Below are 12,446 nucleotides of genomic sequence, written 5' to 3' on the forward strand. Positions count from 1 at the left end.
TTGGGATTGTACATTGGAACAGTTCATCTAGAAAGGCAATTCTGTGGGAAGTTTCCAAAGCTGTGAAGATGTACACATCCACAAATACTCCAAGACGTTCCTAGACAGGGAACACCTGGGTCAAAGATTAAGCTACAAGGAGAATCACTAGTTTTGGTTTCTCACATTTTACTTTTATAAACATGCCTAACACCAAGAGACCGAATAAACAAATTATGTGCCTTATTCAATGGAACACAAATACATAAAATGTAATTCTGCAGAGAACATTTAATGATTTGGAAAGATTTTTCACAATGCCAAGTGCAAAGGCTAATTTCAAAGCAACCCATATTGTGGTTCCACCCATGTTAAAAAAAAAAAAAAATACAAAGATCTAGAAAGCTAATAAACCAGGAATAACAGTTGTCACTTCTGAGTAATGGGCTTGTTGAAGATTTAAAATCTTTATTTTCTAAAGTAACAATGTATAGGCATTGCTTTTGTAATAAGAAAATCCACAAAAACACTGTTATGGTAAAAAATAATTTACCTAGTTTTGGCAGTTGCTGCAGGGCAGGGAACTCTACAGTGATGACTGACCTGTTCTTCCCTCGCTGCTGGTGTTTCCACTCTCTACAGCTGAATGCTCACCTTTCCAGCTTCCCTGACTGCTGGGGTGGCCAAGTGATAGGAGTTCTGTCTAGTGAGATGTAAGTGGAAGTCTGCTGGGTGGACATGGAAGTTTCTGGGAAAGCTAATGCCTCCTGATAAAAGGTGGAGATACTTCTGGCCCCTCTACCTTTCCTTTCTTCCTTCTGGAATGTGGAAGTGATGACTTGAACAGTAGTCCTCTTGTGATCACGAGGTGATAAGGGTGGTGCAGCAGAAGGGTAGTCTAAGCTTTTGATGACACCTTAAGTCAATGCATCAACCCTGGACTCCCTACCTCCAGGCTGCTTGTCATGGGTGAGAATTCTGACACAACAGTTCTGGCTAGCTCAGGTTTGAAGGCTTTTGGCTGCAAATAAGACTTAAGCTCTCTCTTCTAGGTCCTGGATCATTCCTATCATTCCACACTGCCTCCATGGATAGAAACAGTGCCTTATCAAGGCACTCTCTCCCTAAGCTGGCGCTGCCCTCTTTTTGGCATTCGTATCTGAATTTATTTGGTGGCTCCTAGAGGAGAGGAGCACTACCCGTCTTTTGTAGCACAGGAATGTGTTAAGCAGCCCTTGTGCCCAACAGAGCAGGACCTTGTATGAGACAGCCAGTCAGCCGTCTCTCAAAACACTATGTGCTGGGCATTGTGCCATGTGCTGGGGAAGGCAAAAAGCAAAATGGACTCATACCTTGTCCTTCTGAAGCTTATCGCTTGGTAGAAAACAAGAATATGGAAAAGTCAGTTAATCCTTTGCATCGTCATTAGTGTGCAGTGTTTTGAAGAACAGGGTGCCATGCAAGTGTGTCCTGGAGGGGCCTGGCCTGGGGCTCAGGGAAGGCAGCCTGGAAGCTCTTTTCTGTCTCTAGGCTCAGCAAGATGTATCCCAAATTCCCAGGCTTGTCTGTGACAGCCTCTGCATCACAATGCCAAATGGAAGGCATTTTTCCTTTTGTCAGAGCCCTTGCCTGCGGGCTTTATCGTCCATATATGCAAAATGAGGGAACTGGACTCCACAAACTTCCAGCTTCCCAGAGCTCAAATGCCACGTGAAAGCAGCTGGGAGAGGCCACCACAGGAATGGTGCAAACACAGGCTGGCAAGGCAAAGTGGGGGCTGTTTGCTTCCCAGCCTTGGCAGAGATGGGTCCCACATTTGTTCAGAGGAAGAGAGGCCTCTGCAGGGAACAGAGTATGCAGAAGCCTTAGGAGTAGGCCTGTGTGAGCAGCAGCAGGAAGGCCAGTGGGGTGGGGTGGAGTGGGGCACAGAGATGGATCCTGTGTGGCAGTGAGCAGTGGAGGTCAAAGCCCTAGGATCCAGCTTGTGTTTCAAAAGGATTTCAGGTCAGCCCTTGCCCATTCTGTTTGCTCTCAGAGTAAAAAAAAATCAAGAGGTCAATGGTGGGGAGATCTGGTAATCCATGCAGCAAATTGCATTGATGGATGTGGTCTCAGACCTTGCATGTACTAGGGTAACCTGAGCAATGAAGCATTTATTTTTATTTTGTTTTAAAGTATTTTTAAATGTGTCTGACTTTTGTAATCATAAAAAAATTCAAATTGTAAAAAATGGCAAGTGGTTATCCCTAAGGATAAGATTATCAGGGACTTTCACATTCTATGCTGTATGTCAGCAATTTTAAAATTTTTGGTCCTTGAACAGTGTTATTTTCTATCATTCCATGCCTCTTAAACATTAATGGGTATTCCTCTAGGCAATGGACAAGAAGAAATAGGCAAAGACAGAAGAGTATTAACTCAGTTTCATGGTCACAAAGTCAATTACACACACACACCCACACACACCCACACCCTGCTTCTTCCAGTCCAGTCAGGCCTGAGGGAACAACCTTGGAGGTTCACCGCAGGAGGGCAATAGCTCTTTTTTCTTCCTTCACTTCCAGTTCTCTCTTCCCTCAGTCGCTAGTGCTTCAAGCTTGAAGGCAGGTAGAAAACGTTTGAAGGCAATCACACCTACGTTGCCTGTTGGCGGTGGTCGGGAGAACTGTCTAGGAAGGAGGGAGGAGGATGAAGTCCCTTTGGGCAGGGTTAGCAGCACACATCTTTGGAGTCTGACAACCTACTCACCAGCTGTGAGACCGTGAGCAAGTTTCTTGACCTTTCTGAGCCTGTACCTCACCTGAAAAATGGGAATGATACTGCTTCCATTCCCAGGGCTGCTCTGTGCCGCAATGAGACGACACAGACCAAGTGCCTGGCACAGAGTGCGTGCCAGTGGGTTAATGGGATCACTGTCTTTGTTCCAGAGCACAAAGATCTGGCTCTGGAAACAGAGGGCCAGGCTGTGTGGTCTAGGACAGGTTCCTTTGCTTCCACTTCTCCAACTGTGAGATGGAGCCTCAGTGGGACAAGGCGGGGGGCAGACATTTCTGCTGCAGGTGTCCCTCATAGCTCCTTTCACTTCAGTGGGCTCCACCTTGATGCCACTCATCTGAGACTGTGACTGATGGACTGCTGGCAGGCGCCTAGCCCTGGGCTCTGCGGCACCCAAACCTGCTGTGCCAGGAAGTGAGGATTCCTGGAGCTGAGGCTGCTCCCAAGTTTCATCTTCTGTTGGGCCTCAGCCTCAGGTCTCGTTTTTGGCTCCTGTGCCACCCCCTGGAACTAGGGAGCAATGCAAAGTCTCCGGAACTGAACCAGGATGTCAGGCAGCTGGAGAATGTTAGGGATGAGATTTTACTGCTTATTTTGCTCTATTTTTCTATCAAAATTCTGCTATGCCTTTTAAAATAGCGATTTCAAACTCATTGGTGTGTGAGGTTTCTTCTGAGTTTTAAGAAGACAAAGGGAATGGTGAAATGAATTTTTTTGCCCCTCCCCTTAAAAATCCATAAAAGTTAACATGAAGGGGAAATTTTTTGACTTCAGCTCTGTCCTTGAGACCCGTAAACTTTTCCTGAAATTTCAGCAGAGTGATGTGCAGTTTTCCCAGGGAGGGTACCCAAAGCTTTCCTGATAGTCTCACTGCAGTTGGTGTGATGGAGTACATAGGAACACTTGCCTTGTAGCAATGACACTCAAATTATTATATTTTCTTCATGACAGAAGCCACTTGCCTGAAGCCAGTACCTACCAAGAGACAGATGCTTGGGGTTGAAAAGGCTTTTGGCTATGGCTTTCACGAGGAATGCATAAAAGACCACCTATGAAGTCTAAGGTAAAAGGTGATAATTACCAGTAAAACAAGGAAATCTACCCCTGCCACTAGCAAAAAAAACCAGAAGGCCGCCTTGAGAAAAAAGTATGACAAATTTTGTCAAGTTGAAACGATATGACTGCCCAGTGTGTTTGGTCTTTATGGCACTATCATTTAAGGTCAGAGTTTCTCCAAGTTGACTGCCAATCAAATGGCTTTTCATTGCTCAGACAGAAACAGGTGCTCTAAGCTGGGCACAGCTGACTTTATGATCCCCACTTGTTCATTAGGGAGGTAGAAAATCAAAAGCACAGGGCAAGTGTGGGTCTGGGAGCATTGCTGAGCTCAGACCTCTGCTCCAGCAAGTAATGTCTCTCATCCCTGAGGTACAGGCTGGCTCCTAAATCTCTCTGGCTTTAGTTCCTCTCCTTAAATGGGGTTGTTGTGGGCTCAGATTAAATAAATGGAAAGCCTTTAAAAGGTAACTGTGCCATATACTGTGTTAAGAATTTAATAAATAAAAATATAAGACTTTATATTGGTAGAAAATAACTTTTACCTTCCAACTTCCCTGTTATGAAGGAGAAGAGGATGTTCTGGGCATGTGTGTGCAGGTGAAAATGGGAGAGTCAGGTTATCACTGCCCAGCATCCCTAGGGATTTACTTTTACAATTCACAAAAGTTTTAAGAGAATCATTATTCAACATGCATTAGTAAACACCCTAAACTTGCCACATTTCTGCAAATGGTAGGCACAGACGCTCCACTATTGTGGCCTTCTAACGTTTGATACTCGAGGGGTTTTCTACCCCATCTTTTACTTTATTTTGGTAGTTCTCAAACTTGAGTGCACTGGCCTTACCCCAGAGCTGCTAACTCAGCAGGGGTGGGTGCAGCTGGAGGATGTGCATGTCTAATGAGTTCCCAGGAGATGCTGGTGCCGCTGCTGCTCCAGGGAGCACACTTTGAGAACCATTGCTCCATTTGCTATTAAATACATTTGGGGAACTCCTTTCCCAAACCCAGCTTTTCCCAGAAGAGCTGACTGGGGTCAGCAGATGGTAACCACCTTAAGACAAGGTGGTGGGTATAAAAGTGTGTGTCTAGCGAGCTCCCTACATCACCAGGGCTTTTGGTTGTCTACAACTGGCCTCCAGAGAGTGTCTTATAATTTGCAATGTGGCTAGCTGCAAAGGCGGGATCCCAAGGAAGTTATAATACAGAGATTCTAAAGTCAGAGCTTCAAATGATCACAAAATCAAGGTTTTAGGAAAGGGGGAATGGACACTGTTTTTTTCTGGCCAGGTGGCATTAAGTCAGCCTAAGTGGAAGGTCTGGAATGTTCAGGAGGGGAGAGGCTGTTCTCAATGAGGTGAATACACTTTGGAAAAGAAGCCACAATGTGAATGGAGGTCTGTGGCCCAGCGGTGGCGCTCTGGCTGGATCTAAGCATGCGCGGGAGGCAGCCCAAGGTTGTGCTCGCTTAGGCTAGTCTTGAGGAAACAGTTCTGGACAGGGGTGGGGTGAGGTGGGTGGGGAGCACAATTTGCCTTTGTGGTCTCGACCTCTGAAGGTCACTGTGCAAACTTCAAATGAATTCAGCAGCTCAATACCAAAATTAAGTAGAGCATCCTCTGGATCTTAAATGGTTGTCTCATTCTCTCTCTGGACTTGACCCCATTTTATATTTTATTAGGTTTTTAATCAGGTTCCATTATGAAGTGTTTTAAACAATGTTAGAATCTACAAATGCACAAAGGGAGAGAACACTGCCTGGTCTACCTGGTTTAAGAAACCAGACTGGAAGCCTCTGAGAATGGAGAAGGCTTTTTTGCTCAGTCCCTGGGAGCAGCCCTGGACTTCCGTCATCACCTTTGTCCCCTTCACGTTGGTTCCTCAGCAGTAGGAGGCAGTGGCTCAACACATGGACTCTGAGGCCAGAATGCTTGGGTTTAAACAGTAGTGACACCAATCACCAACAATATCGATGGTGTGGTCTTGGTACTTACCTGATAGGGTGGTTACATGACCTGCCTGCTTATGAGGAGGAAATGGAGGCACCAAGTACATGGCTAAATGTACATGGAGGGCTCAGGGCAGTGGCTGGCAGTTTCTACTCTGTAATTGCCTGCTACTATTAATAATGATGCCACTGAAAGGAAACAAAGACCCAGGGCTTCAACAAATAGCAAGAGGGTCTCACCTTGAAGGACACTGGGCTTGGGCTGTGCTCCTCCATTCATTGAACAGATTTATTCAGTGTCTACCAGTGCCAGACACTGAACTAGGCTGGAGGGTACAGCAGTGAATGAAGCTGAATAACCCTGCCCTCAAGGAGCTTATGGCCAGTGGGAAAGACACAGATTCAGCAAAGATTCCCATTCATGAACGAGTAATGACAAAATGAGATGAATGCTCTGAAGGGATGGAATTCAGCTTGCTGAGTGCACAGAAGAGCTGTTACCTGACCTGGCCTTCTGGGTAATGGGAGTTAGCTCTGTCTAAAACCTGGAGGACGGTCAGGCATCAGTGATGGGAGTTTAGAGGCAGCTGGGAGCCTTCTAGATAGGGCTGAGCTGAATGAAGGTCCTGCGGCAGGGGCCAGAGGGATCTTATGGAAAGGGAGGAGGGGTGGGGAGGGGAGTGGATGTCATTCACAGGTCCCACTGAAGTTAGCGTGAGGATAACCCATTAAGCAGTTACAAGGCCAGGAATGGGAGGCATTTGCATGATTTAGGAGTGCATTTTGAAAAGATCATTCTGGTTATAATGTGTGGAAGAGATAAGGCTGAAATGGAAGCTGGAGAGGTTGTGGGGAGACCCAAAAGCGGGTGGAAGTGGTTTTGAAGCATCCCCTGGAGTGCCTGTAACAGAGTTCCTGCCCAGCTTGCTGTCCCCACTGGAGACTTTTTTTTTTTTTTTGAGACAGGGGCTTGCTCTGTTACCCAAGCTGGAGTACAGTGGCACAATCTCTGCTCACTGCAGCCTCAAACTCCTGGGCTCAAAAGGTCCTCTCACCTCAGCTGCCTGAGTAGCTGATGGAACTACAGGTGTGTGCCACCACACCCCCGTCTAATTTTTAAAAACATTTTTTTGGTAGAGTTTAGTCTTGCTATGTTCCCCGAGTTGGCCACTGGAGATTCTGGTGGAGCAGGTGCATGGTGGCCCTTGGGATCCTACTTTTCCAACATGCTGAAGCTGCTGTCCATGGACCACACCGTGAGTGGCTCTGGCTTGGACTCCGTTGGTGGTAGGTGAGTTGGTAACTGGATGAAGGAGACGGCAAGAAGCCCATTCTGAAAACTGGGACTATTTTGCTTTGAAGATATTTGTCCCTAAACATAATTTAGTACAAATTTCAGAGATGCCATTAACAATATAGGGATGGGGTGAGGGATAGAACTTTAAAGAAGTAGACTCACCTTCCAGAATTCTAAGGTGATACAGATGCAGGTGGCTCTGGTTAACTCAGGCTCTATGTAACCTGGGTGCTATGCACGGTTTGCATGGTGCTTGTTTTTATCCCTCTCTCTGGTTTTCAGAGCAGCAAGATCCCTATACAAACAGACTATAGACTGGGCCTGAGTTAATCGGAGTGGCTCTGGATCTTTGTCCTATAAAAAGCTAGAGAGAGGAACATCCTCCTTTTTATTAGTGTTTTGGAAAGGATACTAGCCAACTCAGCCACTCTATCTTGAAAACTCTTGCTTGGGCTCTGAAAAATGGTGATGTCACATATAAGATTTAAGTTAGGCATGAAATACTACTCCAACTCTAGAGACCTCCATTAGTTTTCCAGCTCTGCTGGGTCCATGGCTGTAAGGACCTGGGGAAAGGAAGCCCATCTGTCAGCACAGGTAATGAATGGCAGGTATTACCTTTGATGGAGTATCTGGCAGATCAGTGCCCTAGGAACAATCCCGTGCTTGGTTCTTATCCAGCACTCAGGTCACTGGGATATGCGCTGATGGAGAGCTGTGGAACTCTCCCCAGCCAAGAAAGGTGTTTGCTCTCCAGGGACCCTGGGATCATCTAGGAAGTAGATGCATTACCTATATATGTGGCTACAAAGAGCCTTCCTCTCTCCAGGAGGCCACTGTCCTATTACTAGGTCTTCCCTTTCCTCTACTTTGCCCTATTCAAAGCTACCATCACCAAGTATCAAAACAACAGTCCCAGCTCCGCACCTAGGTGTTTTGGCACCTAGGAGGAAATGTTCAGCTGAGTGGCGCTTAACCCTCCTGATGGCCCATAACTTCATTTTCACAGTGGGAAGCCTGGTCACATCATTTTCTCTGTAGGAAGCTAATGTTACCAGGAGTGTCTTTTTCTTTAAAAGCAGAGCATTTGTGTTGGGGGATAAACAGCAGCCTCAGGAGGCCAGTGTCTGCAGGGGAGCTGCAGCAGCCAGCCCAGAACTGCCTGGGTTCTGGAGCTGACGGTCCTCTGCGGTGGGTGTGGCTGCCTCGCCAGAGGGCGCCCTTGCAGGTTCTGGAGCCGGAATGCTGCCTGTAGTGTGGTGCGGCCCTGGTGTTGTGAAGTAGCCGTTCTCTGATTGGCAACGGCCTGATTCACAACACCAGCTGCCCCACCACACCATGCTGGGGAGGTCTCTGGGGCAGGCCGATGGGCGCAGAGATGCCTCTGTGCTGCTGCTGCTGGAGGAGGAGGTGGAGAGAGGACAGAGAACAGCCAGAAGTGAGAACCGGGAAGCAAGCATAAGCCAACATTTCACTGCCCTCCCTAGCCCCACCTGAAAGACTTTTTTTGTTGTGCCTTTTGTGAACTTCCCCATCCCATAGGGGTCATGGGTGGGTATCCATGGCTCCAAGGAGTCCTGGGTCCTGAATACAAACTTACCTGTGCATTGGTATTTCTCTGGGAAAACAGCTCTCCACAGCTTTAGTATGTCCAATGATGGGCCTTCATAGAATTTGATGATCACTGCACCTCCCAGAACAAAGTTTTTTCCCCACTGATGCTTTTCTGGGAGAAATGCAAGGAATCCCATTATTGTGTTGCCAAACAGAAACCAGACATGGTTCTTACCGCATATTCTGAGTAGTTTCTTTCCCTTGGCTGTCCCTCACCTCTTGATTTGTATGCTGTCCAGGGTCCCCAAACCTCCAAGGCCACGCTTGGAGTAGCACCCATGTCTACGGAGGATGATCAGGGTCAAAATGGAACCCTTCAAGGATGCACAGCAATCTCCCTGACTCAGTCCTCTACAGAGTGGGGAACACATTCCAAATAAAAAATAAGGGTGACCACCGAGAATTTGAGGCAGTCATACAAACCAACCAAAGCTGAGACCGGCTGAAAAGAAATCAGGTAGCCAACATGGAAACACTTAACCATCATGGCGCCTCCTTTCCATCAGCCGGTGACCCACCGGGGTGCTTCCTCCCCCGGCTTCAGCTGGTCCAGGATCCTGGATGTCTGTACTAGGGAGACCCAGTAGTAAGATCACTTGGGAACTCTCCTTTTGGTAGCTGCCTGGATTTTATCACCATTTTGAAATTATATAGCATAAACTTGACGTGAAAATAGCATTTGAAGTTTAATCCCTATTTCCAGGTGTCAATATAACACTTTAAATGAACAGCTCTTTGGCCCAAAATGGCTCCCGCCTGCTGTGTGGTTCTTAGTTACCCAATCAAGAAAAATCACATTTCCCACTTTCTGCCATCTATCTTGGAACCCACTTTATTTTAAGGACATAAACTTGGCAAGTTCCTAGTACTGGATATGGCGTAGAAGTTCTGCCAAAGTTCTTGCCAGAGTCGGGGGAAGCAGAAACTTCGAGTAATTTATCAGTAATAGCTTATCACCAAGCCACATAAATCACTGTGGTCTTGGAGTTCAGAAATGTCTGGATTTTTCCTATCTGCAATCAAAGATTCTCGGCTGGGATGTTAGGCTATAATCTCTACCCTGGGGCCTCTGGCCCACAGAATCCCAGGCTGGGAATCTAGGTTGGGAACACTAGATAAATGTGCATATTTGATGAGCATTGGTGTTGACAAAGTTAACATGGCTGGCTTTCCAAGCATCAGGTAGAGACCTGCATTTTTTTCTTTCCCAGGGGGCTGAAATTTCTGCAGACTGTCTTGAGGGCTAACAACCACTCACTTTGAGAATGAGCAAGTTCCAGAAAGTGGGATTAACTCCTTATAAAATAAAGCAAGCAGACTGTGAGTTGCTGACCAAGAGGGTACATGGGAAGGTCACGCTGGTACCAGGTAAAACCTGTAGAAACTCCAAGAAATTAGATTCACTTTGAGAATGAGCAAGTTCCAGAAAGTGGGATTAACTCCTTATAAAATAAAGCAAGTAGACTGTGAGTTGCTGACCAAGAGGGTACATGGGAAGGTCACACTGGTACCAGGTAAAACCTGTAGAAACTCCAAGAAATTAGATAACACAAACCCACATCCTGGCGCTATCCCATCTCTGTCTGAGGGGCAAAAGGTGACTCAGGAATAGGTGGGAAGCTGAGGCCATGAACAGACTCATCTGTAGCCAACTCCACTTTGTGGTTCTGTCGAGAATCCACCAGTGCCTAAGGGGAAACAGAGAGATCAAGAAATCATCAACAAATGGCCATCATGTTTTAACTTCAAATGCTTGTAAGGACTTGGCACCTTAAAGGGCAGGGCCAGGCCTGGCACAGGCCCTACCCCCTCCTCCCCTAACCCTCCCTGTTCTCCTCCTTACTCTCTGCGCTTTCTTAACTTCTCAAATGAACCATCCTCCCTCCCACCCCAGGGCCCTCACACGAGCTACTTCCTTCGAATACCTCTTTCCCAGTTTTGCATGTTGAATACCAACTCCTTCAAGCTTCAACTCCAGTCACTTCCTGGACCTCCAACCCCAGACCAGACCTGACTCCTCTGTAACATGCTCTACAGGTATCTGGTCCTCTTCCTTTAAAGCACTTCTCATGGCGTGCGAGTGAAGTCTCCTCCAACTTCACCACTGGGTCCCCAGCATTGGCCATGTGGGAGACACTTGATGAATACTGGTTGGATGAATGAATGATTGCAACCAAGACTCAAGGGCCCAGTTATTCTTTTCTAAGTGCTCAGATGAATCCCTTAGGAGAATAAATACGGCACCAAGTATTTTAGAAACATACACGGTGCTATTCTGTAATGAATAATTTTACTTCAACAGACCTCTTAACTCATCTTCCTGACTCTAGGCAAACACCACACTGATCTGACTCACCCTCTCCTAAACTCCCCATTGCCCCAGGATAGAGTGAGTCCCAGATTCTGCAGCCTCTTTTCCAGCATGCCCTCCCTGATGGCACGGTGGTGCCCCTAGCATACCACATGTGCATGCTTCTGTGGATCTGAACCTGACTGGAAGGCCCACACCCCTTTCTATCCAGAAAACTCCTTTCTGCAGTCCTGGTTCTGGACCCAGCCATCAAGGGAGCCTTCCTTGTCCCTTGCTCAGCTTGCGCTCTTGGCCTGGCCTCTGACTCTTGTACCTTTCATGTCCTTCCATTACTATTTACATCTTCAGTCTGTCTTAGTTGATGGTGACCCTGAGGATGGAAGCCATCATGGAGTCACCTGGCAGGTCAGCACCTACACAGCACCTGGAACACAGGGGCCTTCAGCCTGGATGTGCTTCTATTCCATGAGGGGGTCCTGCAAAGCAGGGGGTGTAAGGGCACCATGATGGTAAAAATCTGTTCTTTGTGTCCCCTATGAATCATCAGAATATCCAGAAAGTTCCAATATTTTGCCATATTAAGTGGATTTCTTCATCTCCATGGCCACCCAAACTCCCAGTCCAGACCCCCACCACTTCTTGTCTGGTCTAGGTAGTAAGGGGCTAACACAACCTTCCTACAGCAGCCCGAGTGACCCTCTTAAAATATGAATCAGAAGATGTCTCTCTCCTGCTTCAAACCTTCATTTGCTCCCCATCACACATGGTATAAAATAATTTCCTGCAAAAGCCCACAAGCCCCTGTGGGTCCAGCCCTTCCTGCCCGTCCACCATCATTCCCTCCTCCTGGGCTCTGGCTGCGCTGTCTCTCAGATCTTGAAACATAGAGCAAGACCATATGGTGTCTTCTGCAGTGTAAAAAGATCAGGCCTTTCTTGTGGATGGAGCCTCTTTTGAGCTAAAGAAGATGTCACTTGACAGGGTGTGTGACATGCCACATCCCGAGTGGCATGTGGACTAAAGCTCAGCTGGAACACACCCTGCACCCTCCCACCTCAGGGCTTTTTACCTGCTATTGCCTCCTTAAGCACCTCAGCTACTCCAAGGGCACTTTAAGAGAATGCAAGATATCTAATATTCCAATAATCCTGTGCCAATTTTAACCAAAGCCTTTATCTCTTATTACTTTCCAATTTGGCCTGCTTACATTAGTCCTCCTTCACCACTAGCTTGGGAGGGTCAGGTCAGCTAATTTTTTTTTTTTTTTTTAAACATCACATAATGATTGCTTGGTGCAGGCAATACCAAGGACATGACATTTATCTAAGCTTTGTAACATCAGAGGTCTCAAATCAACAAAACATTTTTCGCCTGTTCTGGAAAAAGATAACTGCAATAGAAATGCAGGATGTGTTTCCTCATCAACCACCTCCTAGGGTCATCATGGATCAGCATGAATTCCAT

The 12,446-nt window shown here is 46.8% G+C and overlaps 1 long non-coding RNA gene across 3 annotated transcripts in view; it reads right to left on the reverse strand.

Annotated features, from left to right (window-relative positions):
* Positions 1-215: 215 nt before the first annotated feature.
* Positions 216-12,446, reverse strand: part of LOC103228631 (uncharacterized) — a 125,285-nt gene continuing 113,054 nt past the window's right edge. Inside the window, exons 4-5 of one of the 3 annotated variants that reach the window (XR_012090656.1) lie at positions 10,227-10,359; positions 216-8,783 (exon numbers count right to left, since the gene is read on the reverse strand). This is a non-coding gene — a long non-coding RNA (uncharacterized lncRNA). Of the gene's footprint in view, positions 10,360-12,446 lie in introns of all 3 variants that reach the window. The other 2 variants (XR_012090655.1, XR_012090654.1) reach the window with 2 other exon arrangements.

This window comes from Chlorocebus sabaeus, chromosome 22 (genome assembly GCF_047675955.1).
Source record: "Chlorocebus sabaeus isolate Y175 chromosome 22, mChlSab1.0.hap1, whole genome shotgun sequence".
Classification (NCBI taxonomy): domain Eukaryota; kingdom Metazoa; phylum Chordata; class Mammalia; order Primates; family Cercopithecidae; genus Chlorocebus; species Chlorocebus sabaeus.